The following is a 6,325-nucleotide window of genomic DNA, read 5'->3' as shown; positions in this document are numbered from 1 at the left end:
AAAAATAATAATAATAAATAAATAAATTATTCTAAATTAATATTGAATAACAGGTGAAAATAGACAAAAGATTTTTCAAAATAAGAATTATGGGTAGAGAGGATTTGTCTCTCCAACTATTAAAACACATTGTAAAACTAAAATAATTGTAACATAACTGTCACACTGATTTACTAACAGTTGGAAGAAACTACAAAGTGTCATAGCCAAAGAACAGGAATAGATTATTTAACATATGATAGTGGGAAATGGCTTTTTGTAAAATCCAGTTTTGTTCAAGCCAAAAACCTAGAAGTCTTCTTTAATCTATCATACCATCTATCCACCACCAATTCAATCAGTCATCAAGTCTTTTTGTAGGTGTATTTGTGTGGTGCTGGGGATTGAACCTAGGTGCCTCAAGAATGTCAAGCCAGGACTCTACCACCAAGTTACCTTCCCAGGGTTTGTTTTGTCTTGTCAATATCTATAGAAGCTGTCCACTTAATCTTGGTCCTCAAAAATACTAACTTGGGCATTGGTTGTTATTGTTCACTGAAATAAACTGCAGTTGAAGTTCTAAATTGTTTAATGTAAAAATAAAATTAATCATTTAAAATTACAGGTTATTAGGGTAAATTAATAGAACTCAAGATATGAACTGACTTTTCAAAAAGTATTTTGGAGGAACTCATAGGAAAATAATGTACTACTTATATCAGAAATAAAAAAGTTAAATGTTTACCAATTGAATGTTTTATTAAAATATCATATTTTAAAATATTAAATTATAGGAGAATAAGCACATAACATGGTATAAAAAAATCAAAAAGAAGTAATATACTGTAATGCCAATTTTGTCACTAAAATTGGTTAGAAAGAACTACACCAAAATGTTATCTTTGGCAAGTGGGCTTAAAAGTAATTTTCTTCTCATAAGTTCTTTATATATCCAAACATTATATAGTTGACCAAGACCAAACAACCAAAATATACACACTTTTTAAATTACTAAAGAATTTCTCTGAAATATCGCTGAGTCTAGACAGATCATTTCATTGAAGTTTTATAGAATGAGAAATTTCTAGATTTTATAAACTAATCAGAACTTAAAAGTGATTAAAATTATCTAGCTCATTTTAGTAGACTAATAGAATCCTGAGACTAAAAATATAACCAAATAAATTCTTAAATGGAAACTAAATACTCCGTCAATAATAATTTAAAGAATCTACCTTAATAATTGATGTTCTTAGCACTGAAAAGATGTGAACCCATGAATATACATTATATGAATCAGTTAGAAAACATAGGATGATCTCAACAGATGCCCAATAGGTATTTGTCAATACCCATTCCAAGTAAATTGTCTTGGGAAACAAAAACAGTGAGATGGAAAATTATTCAATAAATGATACTGTAAAACTGGACATTTGGGAAAAATTTCTTTAGTGTCTCACTTGTCATCTACCAAATCCCATATACTTTAAAGAATTATAGTAAAAAAAATAATTCAAATCTAAAAGAAAACAAGGAATTTACACCAAATTTTGAATAAATAAGAATTTCATAGGGCTGGGGATATGGCTCAAGCGGTAGCGCGGTCGCCTGGCATGTGTGCGGCCCGGGTTCGATCCTCAGCACCACATACCAACAGAGATGTTGTGTCTGCCGAGAACTAAAAAATAAATATTAAAAAATTCTATCTCTCTCTCTCTCTCTCTCTCTCTCTCTCTCTCTCTCTCTCTCTCCTCTCTCACTCTCTCTTTAAAAAAAAAAAAAAAAGAATTTCATAGCTCCAAAAGTGTGAACATTTTTAAAGTGAAAATATGGATAAACTGTTTCAATATTCACAATTATAAGTCAATGAATCCAGTATTTCTTGGATTAATGATTAATATAATCTAAACTTCAAATGAAAATTCTGTTGTAGTGATATAAGCACACCTTTAAATTAAGTGATTAGATCAACAGAGAGTTTCTTCATTTGTTTCTTAGTAGTTGTGTAGGAAATAAACATATATATGTAATAAACATATATATAACTATAACTATATATATACATATATATATAAATATATATACACACATATATATATTACATTCACAAGTCATGCACTGCATAAAATGTTGTTTTGATCAGTGATGGACCACATACATATCAGTGGTTTCATAAGATCATAACAGAGCTGAAAAATTTCTGTTGCCTAGTAATTTTACAGCACCTTTTCTGTTTAGATATGCTTAGATATAACATTTACTGGTGTGTTATAACTTTCCACAGTATTCAGTATAGTAACATGCTGTATTGATTTGTAGTCTAGGAGCAATAGGCTCTACATACAGCCTAAAGGCTATAATATCAGGCTAGCTTCGTGTAAGTATACTAAGACTGTCTAATGAAGTGTTTATCACAACATCTCTGTCATTAAGTGAATCATGACTCTATTAATATACTCTTAATATATTTTACTTTTTTTTCAAAGTATCTGTTCCCTTAACTATGCTTGTGGTTTCAGCAAAAAACACAGGCTCATCTTTTTTCAGGGAGCTGCTGCTCTGCTCCTCTTCTGACTTAGCGTTGTTAATCTCTACTGCTTGTTTGCTCTGTTCTTTTTCAATTTTTTCTCCAGGCTTTCCAGTGGAAAATCCACATTTTGTTTTATCTGGGTCATCTCCTTCTTAATGGCCTGAAGGTCATCTCCTTTCAACTTTCCAGACTTGGAATAAGATCCCTGCTGTCCACTCTTAAAATTGAAGCCACTTTGGCACAGCATGTTTCTCCACACACGCTGGCATTTAGAAGGCACTACAGCCCTAGCAATAAAGGAGGAGGAGGAACAGTGCATGCTGGGTAACTCTACATCCCATCATAATAATCCCATTGAAAATCATACTCCATGTTAAAAGAGGAGTCATACATATCCACTGCAGATTGTTTCATTCCTGCTTTTCCTTTGTTCACTTTTGGCTCTGCAGCCAGAATGGTATCTAAAACCTGGACAGCAATCCTTCTGCCATCCTCTCCTGTTACAGCAGCCAGGGTGTTTCTCTCATTTACATACTGGACGAAGGCAAAGCCTTATGAACCGAGCAACCCATTTGGAGAAGACTGCCTCTACATCAGACTTCTTGACCACAAGAAGATTGACATCCCCAATGAATACATGGGAGTTTATACGAGCATGGATCTGTTTTTGTTTGTTTGTTTGTTTGGTAATACTGCTAGCAATCATGTTTGATGATAAGGTTCCTCACAAAGCCAAAAACAAAAACAAAAAGTGAATATAAAAAAGAAATCTCATAGGAGCAGGGAAGGAGAAGAGGTTTGATTCTGAATCTTCCACAGCCAGTTCCATGTGGAGAGGTCAGCAAGATGGCTGCAACAGCTATCTTCCTCTCTTCACAGAATGATAAATCTTTAACTTTAAAAAGGCACTTGTAAGGGCTGGGATCATGGCTCAGCGGTAGAGTGCTCCCCTAGCATGTTTGGGGCCCTGAGTTCAATCCTCATGCACTGTATATAAATGAATGAAATAAAGGTTTTTTTTTTTTTTTTAAAGGCACTTGTGTGAATTTAAGCAATTTATTCAGGGTTTTTGTTGTTGTTGTTGTTGTTAGTGCCAGGGATTGAACCAGAGCCTCAAACAGATTAAGTAAGTGCTCTGCCTCTGAGCTATATCCTCAGCCCAGTAAGATTTTTTTTTTTTTTTAATATGAAGTGTTAGGATTTTATGGAAGAAGAAATATAATATAACAGTAATAGGTCAATTTTTGACCTAGAAGCAAATTTTATACCCTAAAATGTTATTTTCATGTGTAGTCTTTGCTATTAGCAGTTTGAAACTTCATTTCTATGTGAAGTATATAATTTCATAAACACAACCTTGAAAATTTAGATCTAAACCTAAATTGATAAAATTAAATCTAATTGATAGGGCTTGGGATGATAATTAGGAGTCTTAGCACCTAATCAGCCACCACTTGTGTTAAAAGAGTAAATATCCCAAGGTAAAAGGAGTTACTCTTAGTAATAGTACATTTAGTCATTTTTATTTTCTTCTTTTTCACCTCTGTATTTTCTAACTTTTCTATGATATAAATCACATTGATAAAAAGGAAAAATTACTGCAGGAAGCCATGAGTGAATTACATGAGGATCTTCTCTCAGTATGGTAGCCAAGGAGATTTAGGTTTGGCATTTCTAACTATCCATGTCTCTCCCAAGGCAATAGATTGCCCAATGTGTGTGACCTTTATCTCTGTAGTAGCTCCAGAGATGGGTATAGCCAGTTGGGAACTGGACAGCCCAACTTTAATCATTTTTGGTGAAGAACATTCTATGGAAAGCCTTTGATGTTTCCCAATATAAATAAAGCAAGTGCAAGCTCGATTTTGCCATAGTCTAGAAGCTCTATCCATGTCTGATCAGTTTACCCATCCTGTCCTGGATTTTGAAACTACTTTCTGGGTCCTGTGGTTTTTTCATCGTTCTTTTTTTCCTAGCTTTTATTTCTCAGGTAGCCCATTCCACCAAAGGGAACCCTATTTCCATCGCCCATGCGAGTTGCAGGCAAAAAATTACAAGTTTTCATTTAAAAAAATATTTTGTGGAGAAAGCAAAATAGAAAGGTTGCAAACATTTGAAGAAAAAGAGGAAAAGTGCTATATAGACCATATTGTAACAAAGGCAGCACTCACCTTTTCTCCACCCTATTAATTTTTTCTTCTTCCATTCTCTGTATCCTGGTGGTTAACCCAAGTAACTAATCAGCCCCATCTCCTTTTAACACTATTATCTGAGTTTGGCCTCTAAGGAGTGAAATAGTCTGTCCTTTTCCCTAATCTGTCACTCTCTCTCTTCTGCTACAACTTGATTGATAAATGAACTCTGACCAATTACAGTAGAATTTAAACTTATTTTTATTAGTTTATTACCCTGATATAAGAAACCAACACAACAGGGGGCAGAGGCACAAGCCTGTAATTCTACTGATTCCAGAGGCTAAAAAGCAAGAGGATTTTAAGTCCAGGGCCAGCCTGGTCAACTTAGAACCAGTCTCAAAAACAAAACAAAACAAAAAAATTTAACAAAGGTTGGGATTTAGCTCAGTGGTAGAGAACCCCCTGGGTTCTATCCTCAGTACTGCAAGAAAGAAAGAGAGAGAAACCAATACAGACTGGAATGAAACATAGATTGGCATGAGACAGTCTCTTTCTCCCCTCCTCCCCACACCAGACCATGGAAAATCATCTGTTCAAAGAAAATAATACCATCGCTCTTAACCACCTTTGTAAAAAATTTCACCCTTTCCAGAGTGAGAATTAGGGATAACATAAAAATCATAATCAAACTGTATTTGTACTTTGCTTATTTATAAATACACATGTCAGCTATTTTTATCATACAGTTTATTATATAGCTCGGTCATTCTCAATTAAACTAATATTTGATTACAAAGGCTAAAGTTAAAGATGCCACTTCAGGCACTATTAAAAAGAGAGAAAATCTAAAAAGATTGTGATATCTGGAAATGGTCCTTATGCAGATATTTGTCTGGAACTTTCCTCTTTGTATAGGTTGCCTACTCCAGAACCAGTACTTTGGATTAGACACATTGCTTTTACTAAGGATTAGGGCATGTGGTAGAGTTAGATGAGAGTGCTGAAAGGAAGACCTGAAAATGTTTCCTTTTTGATTATTCAACATACTGGGAAGTTGTGTTGGTTAAGAATCTGGATGTTGCAGTTCCTATTCCTGCGAGTTATTTAGCTCTCGAAATGCCAGTTCCTTCGTCTGAAATTAGAAATTATAGTTGTGGTTAATTCATGTGGCCCAAAGTAAGAATTAAAGGGGACAGTACCTGTAAAGTTTTAATACAATGACTGGCATATAATCAACTAAATAAATGGTTGTTGTTGGTAAGTTTGAATTCTGACTCTGATATTAAGCAAATTACCCCAAAATAGCTCAATGTGTGCATTTTTAAAATGCCAACTTACCCCAAAGGACTGATTTTATTTAATATTTTTAAAACTCCTTAGATACCACTAAATTAAAACACAAAACACATTTTCCCTCTTAAACTTCCTTCCCTCTTCTAAAAAAACATTAAAATTACCAGTTAACTTTTCAAATTTTTCTGAAACTTTCCATGTTACTGAAATGAAAAACCAACAAATATCCTTGGCTTTACTAAGAAACTACTATGCTGTGACTAATTTGTTGTAAGTTGGCATCTGTTTCACTGATGAATAAACTGCTTAAAAATGACTGGCCCAAGTCATAGAGAATTTATAGGAAAGACAAAAATAGGATGGGTAAGTCCTAACAATTCACCATCAT

General features: G+C 33.9%; 1 pseudogene; it reads right to left on the bottom strand.

Annotated features, from left to right (window-relative positions):
• Window positions 1-2,193: 2,193 nt before the first annotated feature.
• On the bottom strand, window positions 2,194-3,733 carry LOC101975121 (heterogeneous nuclear ribonucleoproteins C1/C2 pseudogene; annotated as a pseudogene).
• Between the last annotated feature and the right edge of the window lie 2,592 nt (window positions 3,734-6,325).

The sequence above is a fragment of the Ictidomys tridecemlineatus genome, chromosome 1 (genome assembly GCF_052094955.1).
Source record: "Ictidomys tridecemlineatus isolate mIctTri1 chromosome 1, mIctTri1.hap1, whole genome shotgun sequence".
NCBI lineage: Eukaryota > Metazoa > Chordata > Mammalia > Rodentia > Sciuridae > Ictidomys > Ictidomys tridecemlineatus.
This window is presented reverse-complemented; position numbering and strand designations above follow the sequence as displayed.